Consider the following 16,461-nt stretch of genomic DNA (forward strand, 5'->3'; position numbering starts at 1 on the left):
TGGACTGTTTTTAGGGTATGGACAAATGAACTGTATTCTTTTAACAGCGTTTACCTCGTTTTATCGTGTTGTTTTAAAGTCTTTTATGTGAACCTTGTAAATAAACCAAATCTATTTAAACCAATCTTCTTTTATGTCTCATTCTTTTAACCACTAGTCATCTCTCACAGTTAAATCTGATCCCATTTTAGTCTTGTAACTCGGCTGATAAGGCCGATTGTTACACTTGGATGGGAGACCGCCTGGGAATACCAGGTGCTGTAAGCTTTTGCCTTTTCTTCACTATTTATATAATATGCTGGCTTTTACGGAGGCTGATCTTTAAATAGCCCACTTTTTGGAGCAGCCCTCGCTTACGGCCATACCGCGCTGAGAGCGCCCGATCTCGTCTGATCTCGGAAGCTAAGCAGCGTCGGGCCTGCTTAGTACTTGGATGGGAGACCGCCTGGGAATACCAGGTGCTGTAAGCTTTTGCCTTTTCTTCACTATTTATATAATATGCTGGCTTTTACGGAGGCTGATCTTTAAATAGCCCACTTTTTGGAGCAGCCCTCGCTTACGGCCATACCGCGCTGAGAGCGCCCGATCTCGTCTGATCTCGGAAGCTAAGCAGCGTCGGGCCTGCTTAGTACTTGGATGGGAGACCGCCTGGGAATACCAGGTGCTGTAAGCTTTTGCCTTTTCTTCACTATTTATATAATATGCTGGCTTTTAGAAAGACGTGTTTTACCGCTCTATTTATTACAATCATTTAAATGTATTATAGAGTTTTAAGTGTTTTACATGTTTTTTAGGCCATTTTATTACTCTTAACATTTTAAGTGAGTGTGTGTCTTTAAAAAATGGATGGTTGGCCTGCCATGTGACTAGACACATGACAGGAAGCAGGAAGTACAACTGTATAAGAGAGCAGCATGACAAACAAAGGACAGTCACCAAACTGTTGGATTGAGGAGTTGCTAATTTTAGAGCTCACCTTTCCATTCACCACCTGCAAACTTTGGATTACACTTTCTGTGGATTGTATATACACCGGTGGACACTCACATTGGACTTATCAACACACTGGGATTCTTGGACTGTTTTTAGGGTATGGACAAATGAACTGTATTCTTTTAACAGCGTTTACCTCGTTTTATCGTGTTGTTTTAAAGTCTTTTATGTGAACCTTGTAAATAAACCAAATCTATTTAAACCAATCTTCTTTTATGTCTCATTCTTTTAACCACTAGTCATCTCTCACAGTTAAATCTGACCCCATTTTAGTCTTGTAACTCGGCTGATAAGGCCGATTGTTACACTTGGATGGGAGACCGCCTGGGATTACCAGGTGCTGTAAGCTTTTGCCTTTTCTTCACTATTTATATAATATGCTGGCTTTTACGGAGGCTGATCTTTAAATAGCCCACTTTTTGGAGCAGCCCTCGCTTACGGCCATACCGCGCTGAGAGCGCCCGATCTCGTCTGATCTCGGAAGCTAAGCAGCGTCGGGCCTGCTTAGTACTTGGATGGGAGACCGCCTGGGAATACCAGGTGCTGTAAGCTTTTGCCTTTTCTTCACTATTTATATAATATGCTGGCTTTTAGAAAGACGTGTTTTACCGCTCTATTTATTACAATCATTTAAATGTATTATAGAGTTTTAAGTGTTTTACATGTTTTTTAGGCCATTTTATTACTCTTAACATTTTAAGTGAGTGTGTGTCTTTAAAAAATGGATGGTTGGCCTGCCATGTGACTAGACACATGACAGGAAGCAGGAAGTACAACTGTATAAGAGAGCAGCATGACAAACAAAGGACAGTCACCAAACTGTTGGATTGAGGAGTTGCTAATTTTAGAGCTCACCTTTCCATTCACCACCTGCAAACTTTGGATTACACTTTCTGTGGATTGTATATACACCGGTGGACACTCACATTGGACTTATCAACACACTGGGATTCTTGGACTGTTTTTAGGGTATGGACAAATGAACTGTATTCTTTTAACAGCGTTTACCTCGTTTTATCGTGTTGTTTTAAAGTCTTTTATGTGAACCTTGTAAATAAACCAAATCTATTTAAACCAATCTTCTTTTATGTCTCATTCTTTTAACCACTAGTCATCTCTCACAGTTAAATCTGATCCCATTTTAGTCTTGTAACTCGGCTGATAAGGCCGATTGTTACACTTGGATGGGAGACCGCCTGGGAATACCAGGTGCTGTAAGCTTTTGCCTTTTCTTCACTATTTATATAATATGCTGGCTTTTACGGAGGCTGATCTTTAAATAGCCCACTTTTTGGAGCAGCCCTCGCTTACGGCCATACCGCGCTGAGAGCGCCCGATCTCGTCTGATCTCGGAAGCTAAGCAGCGTCGGGCCTGCTTAGTACTTGGATGGGAGACCGCCTGGGAATACCAGGTGCTGTAAGCTTTTGCCTTTTCTTCACTATTTATATAATATGCTGGCTTTTACGGAGGCTGATCTTTAAATAGCCCACTTTTTGGAGCAGCCCTCGCTTACGGCCATACCGTGCTGAGAGCGCCCGATCTCGTCTGATCTCGGAAGCTAAGCAGCGTCGGGCCTGCTTAGTACTTGGATGGGAGACCGCCTGGGAATACCAGGTGCTGTAAGCTTTTGCCTTTTCTTCACTATTTATATAATATGCTGGCTTTTAGAAAGACGTGTTTTACCGCTCTATTTATTACAATCATTTAAATGTATTATAGAGTTTTAAGTGTTTTACATGTTTTTTAGGCCATTTTATTACTCTTAACATTTTAAGTGAGTGTGTGTCTTTAAAAAATGGATGGTTGGCCTGCCATGTGACTAGACACATGACAGGAAGCAGGAAGTACAACTGTATAAGAGAGCAGCATGACAAACAAAGGACAGTCACCAAACTGTTGGATTGAGGAGTTGCTAATTTTAGAGCTCACCTTTCCATTCACCACCTGCAAACTTTGGATTACACTTTCTGTGGATTGTATATACACCGGTGGACACTCACATTGGACTTATCAACACACTGGGATTCTTGGACTGTTTTTAGGGTATGGACAAATGAACTGTATTCTTTTAACAGCGTTTACCTCGTTTTATCGTGTTGTTTTAAAGTCTTTTATGTGAACCTTGTAAATAAACCAAATCTATTTAAACCAATCTTCTTTTATGTCTCATTCTTTTAACCACTAGTCATCTCTCACAGTTAAATCTGATCCCATTTTAGTCTTGTAACTCGGCTGATAAGGCCGATTGTTACACTTGGATGGGAGACCGCCTGGGAATACCAGGTGCTGTAAGCTTTTGCCTTTTCTTCACTATTTATATAATATGCTGGCTTTTACGGAGGCTGATCTTTAAATAGCCCACTTTTTGGAGCAGCCCTCGCTTACGGCCATACCGCGCTGAGAGCGCCCGATCTCGTCTGATCTCGGAAGCTAAGCAGCGTCGGGCCTGCTTAGTACTTGGATGGGAGACCGCCTGGGAATACCAGGTGCTGTAAGCTTTTGCCTTTTCTTCACTATTTATATAATATGCTGGCTTTTACGGAGGCTGATCTTTAAATAGCCCACTTTTTGGAGCAGCCCTCGCTTACGGCCATACCGCGCTGAGAGCGCCCGATCTCGTCTGATCTCGGAAGCTAAGCAGCGTCGGGCCTGCTTAGTACTTGGATGGGAGACCGCCTGGGAATACCAGGTGCTGTAAGCTTTTGCCTTTTCTTCACTATTTATATAATATGCTGGCTTTTAGAAAGACGTGTTTTACCGCTCTATTTATTACAATCATTTAAATGTATTATAGAGTTTTAAGTGTTTTACATGTTTTTTAGGCCATTTTATTACTCTTAACATTTTAAGTGAGTGTGTGTCTTTAAAAAATGGATGGTTGGCCTGCCATGTGACTAGACACATGACAGGAAGCAGGAAGTACAACTGTATAAGAGAGCAGCATGACAAACAAAGGACAGTCACCAAACTGTTGGATTGAGGAGTTGCTAATTTTAGAGCTCACCTTTCCATTCACCACCTGCAAACTTTGGATTACACTTTCTGTGGATTGTATATACACCGGTGGACACTCACATTGGACTTATCAACACACTGGGATTCTTGGACTGTTTTTAGGGTATGGACAAATGAACTGTATTCTTTTAACAGCGTTTACCTCGTTTTATCGTGTTGTTTTAAAGTCTTTTATGTGAACCTTGTAAATAAACCAAATCTATTTAAACCAATCTTCTTTTATGTCTCATTCTTTTAACCACTAGTCATCTCTCACAGTTAAATCTGACCCCATTTTAGTCTTGTAACTCGGCTGATAAGGCCGATTGTTACACTTGGATGGGAGACCGCCTGGGATTACCAGGTGCTGTAAGCTTTTGCCTTTTCTTCACTATTTATATAATATGCTGGCTTTTACGGAGGCTGATCTTTAAATAGCCCACTTTTTGGAGCAGCCCTCGCTTACGGCCATACCGCGCTGAGAGCGCCCGATCTCGTCTGATCTCGGAAGCTAAGCAGCGTCGGGCCTGCTTAGTACTTGGATGGGAGACCGCCTGGGAATACCAGGTGCTGTAAGCTTTTGCCTTTTCTTCACTATTTATATAATATGCTGGCTTTTAGAAAGACGTGTTTTACCGCTCTATTTATTACAATCATTTAAATGTATTATAGAGTTTTAAGTGTTTTACATGTTTTTTAGGCCATTTTATTACTCTTAACATTTTAAGTGAGTGTGTGTCTTTAAAAAATGGATGGTTGGCCTGCCATGTGACTAGACACATGACAGGAAGCAGGAAGTACAACTGTATAAGAGAGCAGCATGACAAACAAAGGACAGTCACCAAACTGTTGGATTGAGGAGTTGCTAATTTTAGAGCTCACCTTTCCATTCACCACCTGCAAACTTTGGATTACACTTTCTGTGGATTGTATATACACCGGTGGACACTCACATTGGACTTATCAACACACTGGGATTCTTGGACTGTTTTTAGGGTATGGACAAATGAACTGTATTCTTTTAACAGCGTTTACCTCGTTTTATCGTGTTGTTTTAAAGTCTTTTATGTGAACCTTGTAAATAAACCAAATCTATTTAAACCAATCTTCTTTTATGTCTCATTCTTTTAACCACTAGTCATCTCTCACAGTTAAATCTGATCCCATTTTAGTCTTGTAACTCGGCTGATAAGGCCGATTGTTACACTTGGATGGGAGACCGCCTGGGAATACCAGGTGCTGTAAGCTTTTGCCTTTTCTTCACTATTTATATAATATGCTGGCTTTTACGGAGGCTGATCTTTAAATAGCCCACTTTTTGGAGCAGCCCTCGCTTACGGCCATACCGCGCTGAGAGCGCCCGATCTCGTCTGATCTCGGAAGCTAAGCAGCGTCGGGCCTGCTTAGTACTTGGATGGGAGACCGCCTGGGAATACCAGGTGCTGTAAGCTTTTGCCTTTTCTTCACTATTTATATAATATGCTGGCTTTTACGGAGGCTGATCTTTAAATAGCCCACTTTTTGGAGCAGCCCTCGCTTACGGCCATACCACGCTGAGAGCGCCCGATCTCGTCTGATCTCGGAAGCTAAGCAGCGTCGGGCCTGCTTAGTACTTGGATGGGAGACCGCCTGGGAATACCAGGTGCTGTAAGCTTTTGCCTTTTCTTCACTATTTATATAATATGCTGGCTTTTAGAAAGACGTGTTTTACCGCTCTATTTATTACAATCATTTAAATGTATTATAGAGTTTTAAGTGTTTTACATGTTTTTTAGGCCATTTTTTTACTCTTAACATTTTAAGTGAGTGTGTGTCTTTAAAAAATGGATGGTTGGCCTGCCATGTGACTAGACACATGACAGGAAGCAGGAAGTACAACTGTATAAGAGAGCAGCATGACAAACAAAGGACAGTCACCAAACTGTTGGATTGAGGAGTTGCTAATTTTAGAGCTCACCTTTCCATTCACCACCTGCAAACTTTGGATTACACTTTCTGTGGATTGTATATACACCGGTGGACACTCACATTGGACTTATCAACACACTGGGATTCTTGGACTGTTTTTAGGGTATGGACAAATGAACTGTATTCTTTTAACAGCGTTTACCTCGTTTTATCGTGTTGTTTTAAAGTCTTTTATGTGAACCTTGTAAATAAACCAAATCTATTTAAACCAATCTTCTTTTATGTCTCATTCTTTTAACCACTAGTCATCTCTCACAGTTAAATCTGACCCCATTTTAGTCTTGTAACTCGGCTGATAAGGCCGATTGTTACACTTGGATGGGAGACCGCCTGGGATTACCAGGTGCTGTAAGCTTTTGCCTTTTCTTCACTATTTATATAATATGCTGGCTTTTACGGAGGCTGATCTTTAAATAGCCCACTTTTTGGAGCAGCCCTCGCTTACGGCCATACCGCGCTGAGAGCGCCCGATCTCGTCTGATCTCGGAAGCTAAGCAGCGTCGGGCCTGCTTAGTACTTGGATGGGAGACCGCCTGGGAATACCAGGTGCTGTAAGCTTTTGCCTTTTCTTCACTATTTATATAATATGCTGGCTTTTACGGAGGCTGATCTTTAAATAGCCCACTTTTTGGAGCAGCCCTCGCTTACGGCCATACCGCGCTGAGAGCGCCCGATCTCGTCTGATCTCGGAAGCTAAGCAGCGTCGGGCCTGCTTAGTACTTGGATGGGAGACCGCCTGGGAATACCAGGTGCTGTAAGCTTTTGCCTTTTCTTCACTATTTATATAATATGCTGGCTTTTAGAAAGACGTGTTTTACCGCTCTATTTATTACAATCATTTAAATGTATTATAGAGTTTTAAGTGTTTTACATGTTTTTTAGGCCATTTTATTACTCTTAACATTTTAAGTGAGTGTGTGTCTTTAAAAAATGGATGGTTGGCCTGCCATGTGACTAGACACATGACAGGAAGCAGGAAGTACAACTGTATAAGAGAGCAGCATGACAAACAAAGGACAGTCACCAAACTGTTGGATTGAGGAGTTGCTAATTTTAGAGCTCACCTTTCCATTCACCACCTGCAAACTTTGGATTACACTTTCTGTGGATTGTATATACACCGGTGGACACTCACATTGGACTTATCAACACACTGGGATTCTTGGACTGTTTTTAGGGTATGGACAAATGAACTGTATTCTTTTAACAGCGTTTACCTCGTTTTATCGTGTTGTTTTAAAGTCTTTTATGTGAACCTTGTAAATAAACCAAATCTATTTAAACCAATCTTCTTTTATGTCTCATTCTTTTAACCACTAGTCATCTCTCACAGTTAAATCTGACCCCATTTTAGTCTTGTAACTCGGCTGATAAGGCCGATTGTTACACTTGGATGGGAGACCGCCTGGGATTACCAGGTGCTGTAAGCTTTTGCCTTTTCTTCACTATTTATATAATATGCTGGCTTTTACGGAGGCTGATCTTTAAATAGCCCACTTTTTGGAGCAGCCCTCGCTTACGGCCATACCGCGCTGAGAGCGCCCGATCTCGTCTGATCTCGGAAGCTAAGCAGCGTCGGGCCTGCTTAGTACTTGGATGGGAGACCGCCTGGGAATACCAGGTGCTGTAAGCTTTTGCCTTTTCTTCACTATTTATATAATATGCTGGCTTTTAGAAAGACGTGTTTTACCGCTCTATTTATTACAATCATTTAAATGTATTATAGAGTTTTAAGTGTTTTACATGTTTTTTAGGCCATTTTATTACTCTTAACATTTTAAGTGAGTGTGTGTCTTTAAAAAATGGATGGTTGGCCTGCCATGTGACTAGACACATGACAGGAAGCAGGAAGTACAACTGTATAAGAGAGCAGCATGACAAACAAAGGACAGTCACCAAACTGTTGGATTGAGGAGTTGCTAATTTTAGAGCTCACCTTTCCATTCACCACCTGCAAACTTTGGATTACACTTTCTGTGGATTGTATATACACCGGTGGACACTCACATTGGACTTATCAACACACTGGGATTCTTGGACTGTTTTTAGGGTATGGACAAATGAACTGTATTCTTTTAACAGCGTTTACCTCGTTTTATCGTGTTGTTTTAAAGTCTTTTATGTGAACCTTGTAAATAAACCAAATCTATTTAAACCAATCTTCTTTTATGTCTCATTCTTTTAACCACTAGTCATCTCTCACAGTTAAATCTGATCCCATTTTAGTCTTGTAACTCGGCTGATAAGGCCGATTGTTACACTTGGATGGGAGACCGCCTGGGAATACCAGGTGCTGTAAGCTTTTGCCTTTTCTTCACTATTTATATAATATGCTGGCTTTTACGGAGGCTGATCTTTAAATAGCCCACTTTTTGGAGCAGCCCTCGCTTACGGCCATACCGCGCTGAGAGCGCCCGATCTCGTCTGATCTCGGAAGCTAAGCAGCGTCGGGCCTGCTTAGTACTTGGATGGGAGACCGCCTGGGAATACCAGGTGCTGTAAGCTTTTGCCTTTTCTTCACTATTTATATAATATGCTGGCTTTTACGGAGGCTGATCTTTAAATAGCCCACTTTTTGGAGCAGCCCTCGCTTACGGCCATACCACGCTGAGAGCGCCCGATCTCGTCTGATCTCGGAAGCTAAGCAGCGTCGGGCCTGCTTAGTACTTGGATGGGAGACCGCCTGGGAATACCAGGTGCTGTAAGCTTTTGCCTTTTCTTCACTATTTATATAATATGCTGGCTTTTAGAAAGACGTGTTTTACCGCTCTATTTATTACAATCATTTAAATGTATTATAGAGTTTTAAGTGTTTTACATGTTTTTTAGGCCATTTTTTTACTCTTAACATTTTAAGTGAGTGTGTGTCTTTAAAAAATGGATGGTTGGCCTGCCATGTGACTAGACACATGACAGGAAGCAGGAAGTACAACTGTATAAGAGAGCAGCATGACAAACAAAGGACAGTCACCAAACTGTTGGATTGAGGAGTTGCTAATTTTAGAGCTCACCTTTCCATTCACCACCTGCAAACTTTGGATTACACTTTCTGTGGATTGTATATACACCGGTGGACACTCACATTGGACTTATCAACACACTGGGATTCTTGGACTGTTTTTAGGGTATGGACAAATGAACTGTATTCTTTTAACAGCGTTTACCTCGTTTTATCGTGTTGTTTTAAAGTCTTTTATGTGAACCTTGTAAATAAACCAAATCTATTTAAACCAATCTTCTTTTATGTCTCATTCTTTTAACCACTAGTCATCTCTCACAGTTAAATCTGACCCCATTTTAGTCTTGTAACTCGGCTGATAAGGCCGATTGTTACACTTGGATGGGAGACCGCCTGGGATTACCAGGTGCTGTAAGCTTTTGCCTTTTCTTCACTATTTATATAATATGCTGGCTTTTACGGAGGCTGATCTTTAAATAGCCCACTTTTTGGAGCAGCCCTCGCTTACGGCCATACCGCGCTGAGAGCGCCCGATCTCGTCTGATCTCGGAAGCTAAGCAGCGTCGGGCCTGCTTAGTACTTGGATGGGAGACCGCCTGGGAATACCAGGTGCTGTAAGCTTTTGCCTTTTCTTCACTATTTATATAATATGCTGGCTTTTAGAAAGACGTGTTTTACCGCTCTATTTATTACAATCATTTAAATGTATTATAGAGTTTTAAGTGTTTTACATGTTTTTTAGGCCATTTTATTACTCTTAACATTTTAAGTGAGTGTGTGTCTTTAAAAAATGGATGGTTGGCCTGCCATGTGACTAGACACATGACAGGAAGCAGGAAGTACAACTGTATAAGAGAGCAGCATGACAAACAAAGGACAGTCACCAAACTGTTGGATTGAGGAGTTGCTAATTTTAGAGCTCACCTTTCCATTCACCACCTGCAAACTTTGGATTACACTTTCTGTGGATTGTATATACACCGGTGGACACTCACATTGGACTTATCAACACACTGGGATTCTTGGACTGTTTTTAGGGTATGGACAAATGAACTGTATTCTTTTAACAGCGTTTACCTCGTTTTATCGTGTTGTTTTAAAGTCTTTTATGTGAACCTTGTAAATAAACCAAATCTATTTAAACCAATCTTCTTTTATGTCTCATTCTTTTAACCACTAGTCATCTCTCACAGTTAAATCTGATCCCATTTTAGTCTTGTAACTCGGCTGATAAGGCCGATTGTTACACTTGGATGGGAGACCGCCTGGGAATACCAGGTGCTGTAAGCTTTTGCCTTTTCTTCACTATTTATATAATATGCTGGCTTTTACGGAGGCTGATCTTTAAATAGCCCACTTTTTGGAGCAGCCCTCGCTTACGGCCATACCGCGCTGAGAGCGCCCGATCTCGTCTGATCTCGGAAGCTAAGCAGCGTCGGGCCTGCTTAGTACTTGGATGGGAGACCGCCTGGGAATACCAGGTGCTGTAAGCTTTTGCCTTTTCTTCACTATTTATATAATATGCTGGCTTTTACGGAGGCTGATCTTTAAATAGCCCACTTTTTGGAGCAGCCCTCGCTTACGGCCATACCGTGCTGAGAGCGCCCTTATCTCGTCTGATCTCGGAAGCTAAGCAGCGTCGGGCCTGCTTAGTACTTGGATGGGAGACCGCCTGGGAATACCAGGTGCTGTAAGCTTTTGCCTTTTCTTCACTATTTATATAATATGCTGGCTTTTAGAAAGACGTGTTTTACCGCTCTATTTATTACAATCATTTAAATGTATTATAGAGTTTTAAGTGTTTTACATGTTTTTTAGGCCATTTTATTACTCTTAACATTTTAAGTGAGTGTGTGTCTTTAAAAAATGGATGGTTGGCCTGCCATGTGACTAGACACATGACAGGAAGCAGGAAGTACAACTGTATAAGAGAGCAGCATGACAAACAAAGGACAGTCACCAAACTGTTGGATTGAGGAGTTGCTAATTTTAGAGCTCACCTTTCCATTCACCACCTGCAAACTTTGGATTACACTTTCTGTGGATTGTATATACACCGGTGGACACTCACATTGGACTTATCAACACACTGGGATTCTTGGACTGTTTTTAGGGTATGGACAAATGAACTGTATTCTTTTAACAGCGTTTACCTCGTTTTATCGTGTTGTTTTAAAGTCTTTTATGTGAACCTTGTAAATAAACCAAATCTATTTAAACCAATCTTCTTTTATGTCTCATTCTTTTAACCACTAGTCATCTCTCACAGTTAAATCTGATCCCATTTTAGTCTTGTAACTCGGCTGATAAGGCCGATTGTTACACTTGGATGGGAGACCGCCTGGGAATACCAGGTGCTGTAAGCTTTTGCCTTTTCTTCACTATTTATATAATATGCTGGCTTTTACGGAGGCTGATCTTTAAATAGCCCACTTTTTGGAGCAGCCCTCGCTTACGGCCATACCGCGCTGAGAGCGCCCGATCTCGTCTGATCTCGGAAGCTAAGCAGCGTCGGGCCTGCTTAGTACTTGGATGGGAGACCGCCTGGGAATACCAGGTGCTGTAAGCTTTTGCCTTTTCTTCACTATTTATATAATATGCTGGCTTTTACGGAGGCTGATCTTTAAATAGCCCACTTTTTGGAGCAGCCCTCGCTTACGGCCATACCGCGCTGAGAGCGCCCGATCTCGTCTGATCTCGGAAGCTAAGCAGCGTCGGGCCTGCTTAGTACTTGGATGGGAGACCGCCTGGGAATACCAGGTGCTGTAAGCTTTTGCCTTTTCTTCACTATTTATATAATATGCTGGCTTTTAGAAAGACGTGTTTTACCGCTCTATTTATTACAATCATTTAAATGTATTATAGAGTTTTAAGTGTTTTACATGTTTTTTAGGCCATTTTATTACTCTTAACATTTTAAGTGAGTGTGTGTCTTTAAAAAATGGATGGTTGGCCTGCCATGTGACTAGACACATGACAGGAAGCAGGAAGTACAACTGTATAAGAGAGCAGCATGACAAACAAAGGACAGTCACCAAACTGTTGGATTGAGGAGTTGCTAATTTTAGAGCTCACCTTTCCATTCACCACCTGCAAACTTTGGATTACACTTTCTGTGGATTGTATATACACCGGTGGACACTCACATTGGACTTATCAACACACTGGGATTCTTGGACTGTTTTTAGGGTATGGACAAATGAACTGTATTCTTTTAACAGCGTTTACCTCGTTTTATCGTGTTGTTTTAAAGTCTTTTATGTGAACCTTGTAAATAAACCAAATCTATTTAAACCAATCTTCTTTTATGTCTCATTCTTTTAACCACTAGTCATCTCTCACAGTTAAATCTGACCCCATTTTAGTCTTGTAACTCGGCTGATAAGGCCGATTGTTACACTTGGATGGGAGACCGCCTGGGATTACCAGGTGCTGTAAGCTTTTGCCTTTTCTTCACTATTTATATAATATGCTGGCTTTTACGGAGGCTGATCTTTAAATAGCCCACTTTTTGGAGCAGCCCTCGCTTACGGCCATACCGCGCTGAGAGCGCCCGATCTCGTCTGATCTCGGAAGCTAAGCAGCGTCGGGCCTGCTTAGTACTTGGATGGGAGACCGCCTGGGAATACCAGGTGCTGTAAGCTTTTGCCTTTTCTTCACTATTTATATAATATGCTGGCTTTTACGGAGGCTGATCTTTAAATAGCCCACTTTTTGGAGCAGCCCTCGCTTACGGCCATACCACGCTGAGAGCGCCCGATCTCGTCTGATCTCGGAAGCTAAGCAGCGTCGGGCCTGCTTAGTACTTGGATGGGAGACCGCCTGGGAATACCAGGTGCTGTAAGCTTTTGCCTTTTCTTCACTATTTATATAATATGCTGGCTTTTAGAAAGACGTGTTTTACCGCTCTATTTATTACAATCATTTAAATGTATTATAGAGTTTTAAGTGTTTTACATGTTTTTTAGGCCATTTTTTTACTCTTAACATTTTAAGTGAGTGTGTGTCTTTAAAAAATGGATGGTTGGCCTGCCATGTGACTAGACACATGACAGGAAGCAGGAAGTACAACTGTATAAGAGAGCAGCATGACAAACAAAGGACAGTCACCAAACTGTTGGATTGAGGAGTTGCTAATTTTAGAGCTCACCTTTCCATTCACCACCTGCAAACTTTGGATTACACTTTCTGTGGATTGTATATACACCGGTGGACACTCACATTGGACTTATCAACACACTGGGATTCTTGGACTGTTTTTAGGGTATGGACAAATGAACTGTATTCTTTTAACAGCGTTTACCTCGTTTTATCGTGTTGTTTTAAAGTCTTTTATGTGAACCTTGTAAATAAACCAAATCTATTTAAACCAATCTTCTTTTATGTCTCATTCTTTTAACCACTAGTCATCTCTCACAGTTAAATCTGACCCCATTTTAGTCTTGTAACTCGGCTGATAAGGCCGATTGTTACACTTGGATGGGAGACCGCCTGGGATTACCAGGTGCTGTAAGCTTTTGCCTTTTCTTCACTATTTATATAATATGCTGGCTTTTACGGAGGCTGATCTTTAAATAGCCCACTTTTTGGAGCAGCCCTCGCTTACGGCCATACCGCGCTGAGAGCGCCCGATCTCGTCTGATCTCGGAAGCTAAGCAGCGTCGGGCCTGCTTAGTACTTGGATGGGAGACCGCCTGGGAATACCAGGTGCTGTAAGCTTTTGCCTTTTCTTCACTATTTATATAATATGCTGGCTTTTACGGAGGCTGATCTTTAAATAGCCCACTTTTTGGAGCAGCCCTCGCTTACGGCCATACCGCGCTGAGAGCGCCCGATCTCGTCTGATCTCGGAAGCTAAGCAGCGTCGGGCCTGCTTAGTACTTGGATGGGAGACCGCCTGGGAATACCAGGTGCTGTAAGCTTTTGCCTTTTCTTCACTATTTATATAATATGCTGGCTTTTAGAAAGACGTGTTTTACCGCTCTATTTATTACAATCATTTAAATGTATTATAGAGTTTTAAGTGTTTTACATGTTTTTTAGGCCATTTTATTACTCTTAACATTTTAAGTGAGTGTGTGTCTTTAAAAAATGGATGGTTGGCCTGCCATGTGACTAGACACATGACAGGAAGCAGGAAGTACAACTGTATAAGAGAGCAGCATGACAAACAAAGGACAGTCACCAAACTGTTGGATTGAGGAGTTGCTAATTTTAGAGCTCACCTTTCCATTCACCACCTGCAAACTTTGGATTACACTTTCTGTGGATTGTATATACACCGGTGGACACTCACATTGGACTTATCAACACACTGGGATTCTTGGACTGTTTTTAGGGTATGGACAAATGAACTGTATTCTTTTAACAGCGTTTACCTCGTTTTATCGTGTTGTTTTAAAGTCTTTTATGTGAACCTTGTAAATAAACCAAATCTATTTAAACCAATCTTCTTTTATGTCTCATTCTTTTAACCACTAGTCATCTCTCACAGTTAAATCTGACCCCATTTTAGTCTTGTAACTCGGCTGATAAGGCCGATTGTTACACTTGGATGGGAGACCGCCTGGGATTACCAGGTGCTGTAAGCTTTTGCCTTTTCTTCACTATTTATATAATATGCTGGCTTTTACGGAGGCTGATCTTTAAATAGCCCACTTTTTGGAGCAGCCCTCGCTTACGGCCATACCGCGCTGAGAGCGCCCGATCTCGTCTGATCTCGGAAGCTAAGCAGCGTCGGGCCTGCTTAGTACTTGGATGGGAGACCGCCTGGGAATACCAGGTGCTGTAAGCTTTTGCCTTTTCTTCACTATTTATATAATATGCTGGCTTTTAGAAAGACGTGTTTTACCGCTCTATTTATTACAATCATTTAAATGTATTATAGAGTTTTAAGTGTTTTACATGTTTTTTAGGCCATTTTATTACTCTTAACATTTTAAGTGAGTGTGTGTCTTTAAAAAATGGATGGTTGGCCTGCCATGTGACTAGACACATGACAGGAAGCAGGAAGTACAACTGTATAAGAGAGCAGCATGACAAACAAAGGACAGTCACCAAACTGTTGGATTGAGGAGTTGCTAATTTTAGAGCTCACCTTTCCATTCACCACCTGCAAACTTTGGATTACACTTTCTGTGGATTGTATATACACCGGTGGACACTCACATTGGACTTATCAACACACTGGGATTCTTGGACTGTTTTTAGGGTATGGACAAATGAACTGTATTCTTTTAACAGCGTTTACCTCGTTTTATCGTGTTGTTTTAAAGTCTTTTATGTGAACCTTGTAAATAAACCAAATCTATTTAAACCAATCTTCTTTTATGTCTCATTCTTTTAACCACTAGTCATCTCTCACAGTTAAATCTGATCCCATTTTAGTCTTGTAACTCGGCTGATAAGGCCGATTGTTACACTTGGATGGGAGACCGCCTGGGAATACCAGGTGCTGTAAGCTTTTGCCTTTTCTTCACTATTTATATAATATGCTGGCTTTTACGGAGGCTGATCTTTAAATAGCCCACTTTTTGGAGCAGCCCTCGCTTACGGCCATACCGCGCTGAGAGCGCCCGATCTCGTCTGATCTCGGAAGCTAAGCAGCGTCGGGCCTGCTTAGTACTTGGATGGGAGACCGCCTGGGAATACCAGGTGCTGTAAGCTTTTGCCTTTTCTTCACTATTTATATAATATGCTGGCTTTTACGGAGGCTGACCTTTAAATAGCCCACTTTTTGGAGCAGCCCTCGCTTACGGCCATACCGCGCTGAGAGCGCCCGATCTCGTCTGATCTCGGAAGCTAAGCAGCGTCGGGCCTGCTTAGTACTTGGATGGGAGACCGCCTGGGAATACCAGGTGCTGTAAGCTTTTGCCTTTTCTTCACTATTTATATAATATGCTGGCTTTTAGAAAGACGTGTTTTACCGCTCTATTTATTACAATCATTTAAATGTATTATAGAGTTTTAAGTGTTTTACATGTTTTTTAGGCCATTTTATTACTCTTAACATTTTAAGTGAGTGTGTGTCTTTAAAAAATGGATGGTTGGCCTGCCATGTGACTAGACACATGACAGGAAGCAGGAAGTACAACTGTATAAGAGAGCAGCATGACAAACAAAGGACAGTCACCAAACTGTTGGATTGAGGAGTTGCTAATTTTAGAGCTCACCTTTCCATTCACCACCTGCAAACTTTGGATTACACTTTCTGTGGATTGTATATACACCGGTGGACACTCACATTGGACTTATCAACACACTGGGATTCTTGGACTGTTTTTAGGGTATGGACAAATGAACTGTATTCTTTTAACAGCGTTTACCTCGTTTTATCGTGTTGTTTTAAAGTCTTTTATGTGAACCTTGTAAATAAACCAAATCTATTTAAACCAATCTTCTTTTATGTCTCATTCTTTTAACCACTAGTCATCTCTCACAGTTAAATCTGACCCCATTTTAGTCTTGTAACTCGGCTGATAAGGCCGATTGTTACACTTGGATGGGAGACCGCCTGGGATTACCAGGTGCTGTAAGCTTTTGCCTT

At 41.5% G+C, this 16,461-nt stretch overlaps 26 non-coding genes and 1 pseudogene across 26 annotated transcripts; all 27 read left to right on the top strand.

Annotated features, from left to right (window-relative positions):
• Window positions 1–351: 351 nt before the first annotated feature.
• On the top strand, window positions 352–470 carry LOC141302900 (5S ribosomal RNA). Its single transcript, XR_012342885.1, has one exon. It is a non-coding gene; the product is annotated as a 5S ribosomal RNA (ribosomal RNA).
• An 84-nt stretch (window positions 471–554) lies between these two features.
• LOC141302901 (5S ribosomal RNA) lies at window positions 555–673 on the top strand. The gene has a single exon (XR_012342886.1). It is a non-coding gene; the product is annotated as a 5S ribosomal RNA (ribosomal RNA).
• A 753-nt stretch (window positions 674–1,426) lies between these two features.
• On the top strand, window positions 1,427–1,545 carry LOC141302902 (5S ribosomal RNA). The gene has a single exon (XR_012342887.1). It is a non-coding gene; the product is annotated as a 5S ribosomal RNA (ribosomal RNA).
• Window positions 1,546–2,298: 753 nt separating this feature from the next.
• Window positions 2,299–2,417, top strand: LOC141302905 (5S ribosomal RNA). The gene has a single exon (XR_012342889.1). It is a non-coding gene; the product is annotated as a 5S ribosomal RNA (ribosomal RNA).
• Window positions 2,418–2,501: 84 nt separating this feature from the next.
• On the top strand, window positions 2,502–2,620 carry LOC141303214 (5S ribosomal RNA). The gene has a single exon (XR_012343197.1). It is a non-coding gene; the product is annotated as a 5S ribosomal RNA (ribosomal RNA).
• Window positions 2,621–3,373: 753 nt separating this feature from the next.
• LOC141302906 (5S ribosomal RNA) lies at window positions 3,374–3,492 on the top strand. The gene has a single exon (XR_012342890.1). It is a non-coding gene; the product is annotated as a 5S ribosomal RNA (ribosomal RNA).
• Window positions 3,493–3,576: 84 nt separating this feature from the next.
• On the top strand, window positions 3,577–3,695 carry LOC141302907 (5S ribosomal RNA). The gene has a single exon (XR_012342891.1). It is a non-coding gene; the product is annotated as a 5S ribosomal RNA (ribosomal RNA).
• Window positions 3,696–4,448: 753 nt separating this feature from the next.
• On the top strand, window positions 4,449–4,567 carry LOC141302908 (5S ribosomal RNA). The gene has a single exon (XR_012342892.1). It is a non-coding gene; the product is annotated as a 5S ribosomal RNA (ribosomal RNA).
• A 753-nt stretch (window positions 4,568–5,320) lies between these two features.
• LOC141302909 (5S ribosomal RNA) lies at window positions 5,321–5,439 on the top strand. Its single transcript, XR_012342893.1, has one exon. It is a non-coding gene; the product is annotated as a 5S ribosomal RNA (ribosomal RNA).
• An 84-nt stretch (window positions 5,440–5,523) lies between these two features.
• Window positions 5,524–5,642, top strand: LOC141304062 (5S ribosomal RNA). The gene has a single exon (XR_012344028.1). It is a non-coding gene; the product is annotated as a 5S ribosomal RNA (ribosomal RNA).
• A 753-nt stretch (window positions 5,643–6,395) lies between these two features.
• Window positions 6,396–6,514, top strand: LOC141302910 (5S ribosomal RNA). Its single transcript, XR_012342895.1, has one exon. It is a non-coding gene; the product is annotated as a 5S ribosomal RNA (ribosomal RNA).
• An 84-nt stretch (window positions 6,515–6,598) lies between these two features.
• Window positions 6,599–6,717, top strand: LOC141302911 (5S ribosomal RNA). Its single transcript, XR_012342896.1, has one exon. It is a non-coding gene; the product is annotated as a 5S ribosomal RNA (ribosomal RNA).
• A 753-nt stretch (window positions 6,718–7,470) lies between these two features.
• LOC141302912 (5S ribosomal RNA) lies at window positions 7,471–7,589 on the top strand. Its single transcript, XR_012342897.1, has one exon. It is a non-coding gene; the product is annotated as a 5S ribosomal RNA (ribosomal RNA).
• Window positions 7,590–8,342: 753 nt separating this feature from the next.
• Window positions 8,343–8,461, top strand: LOC141302913 (5S ribosomal RNA). The gene has a single exon (XR_012342898.1). It is a non-coding gene; the product is annotated as a 5S ribosomal RNA (ribosomal RNA).
• Window positions 8,462–8,545: 84 nt separating this feature from the next.
• Window positions 8,546–8,664, top strand: LOC141304064 (5S ribosomal RNA). Its single transcript, XR_012344030.1, has one exon. It is a non-coding gene; the product is annotated as a 5S ribosomal RNA (ribosomal RNA).
• Window positions 8,665–9,417: 753 nt separating this feature from the next.
• On the top strand, window positions 9,418–9,536 carry LOC141302914 (5S ribosomal RNA). Its single transcript, XR_012342899.1, has one exon. It is a non-coding gene; the product is annotated as a 5S ribosomal RNA (ribosomal RNA).
• A 753-nt stretch (window positions 9,537–10,289) lies between these two features.
• On the top strand, window positions 10,290–10,408 carry LOC141302917 (5S ribosomal RNA). The gene has a single exon (XR_012342901.1). It is a non-coding gene; the product is annotated as a 5S ribosomal RNA (ribosomal RNA).
• An 84-nt stretch (window positions 10,409–10,492) lies between these two features.
• LOC141303693 (5S ribosomal RNA) lies at window positions 10,493–10,612 on the top strand (annotated as a pseudogene).
• A 753-nt stretch (window positions 10,613–11,365) lies between these two features.
• On the top strand, window positions 11,366–11,484 carry LOC141302918 (5S ribosomal RNA). The gene has a single exon (XR_012342902.1). It is a non-coding gene; the product is annotated as a 5S ribosomal RNA (ribosomal RNA).
• An 84-nt stretch (window positions 11,485–11,568) lies between these two features.
• On the top strand, window positions 11,569–11,687 carry LOC141302919 (5S ribosomal RNA). Its single transcript, XR_012342903.1, has one exon. It is a non-coding gene; the product is annotated as a 5S ribosomal RNA (ribosomal RNA).
• A 753-nt stretch (window positions 11,688–12,440) lies between these two features.
• On the top strand, window positions 12,441–12,559 carry LOC141302920 (5S ribosomal RNA). Its single transcript, XR_012342904.1, has one exon. It is a non-coding gene; the product is annotated as a 5S ribosomal RNA (ribosomal RNA).
• Window positions 12,560–12,643: 84 nt separating this feature from the next.
• LOC141304065 (5S ribosomal RNA) lies at window positions 12,644–12,762 on the top strand. Its single transcript, XR_012344031.1, has one exon. It is a non-coding gene; the product is annotated as a 5S ribosomal RNA (ribosomal RNA).
• A 753-nt stretch (window positions 12,763–13,515) lies between these two features.
• On the top strand, window positions 13,516–13,634 carry LOC141302921 (5S ribosomal RNA). Its single transcript, XR_012342906.1, has one exon. It is a non-coding gene; the product is annotated as a 5S ribosomal RNA (ribosomal RNA).
• An 84-nt stretch (window positions 13,635–13,718) lies between these two features.
• Window positions 13,719–13,837, top strand: LOC141302922 (5S ribosomal RNA). Its single transcript, XR_012342907.1, has one exon. It is a non-coding gene; the product is annotated as a 5S ribosomal RNA (ribosomal RNA).
• Window positions 13,838–14,590: 753 nt separating this feature from the next.
• LOC141302923 (5S ribosomal RNA) lies at window positions 14,591–14,709 on the top strand. The gene has a single exon (XR_012342908.1). It is a non-coding gene; the product is annotated as a 5S ribosomal RNA (ribosomal RNA).
• Window positions 14,710–15,462: 753 nt separating this feature from the next.
• On the top strand, window positions 15,463–15,581 carry LOC141302924 (5S ribosomal RNA). Its single transcript, XR_012342909.1, has one exon. It is a non-coding gene; the product is annotated as a 5S ribosomal RNA (ribosomal RNA).
• Window positions 15,582–15,665: 84 nt separating this feature from the next.
• On the top strand, window positions 15,666–15,784 carry LOC141302925 (5S ribosomal RNA). Its single transcript, XR_012342910.1, has one exon. It is a non-coding gene; the product is annotated as a 5S ribosomal RNA (ribosomal RNA).
• The last annotated feature ends 677 nt before the right edge of the window (window positions 15,785–16,461 follow it).

Source organism: Garra rufa, unplaced genomic scaffold (genome assembly GCF_049309525.1).
Source record: "Garra rufa unplaced genomic scaffold, GarRuf1.0 hap1_unplaced_001, whole genome shotgun sequence".
NCBI classification, from domain to species: domain Eukaryota; kingdom Metazoa; phylum Chordata; class Actinopteri; order Cypriniformes; family Cyprinidae; genus Garra; species Garra rufa.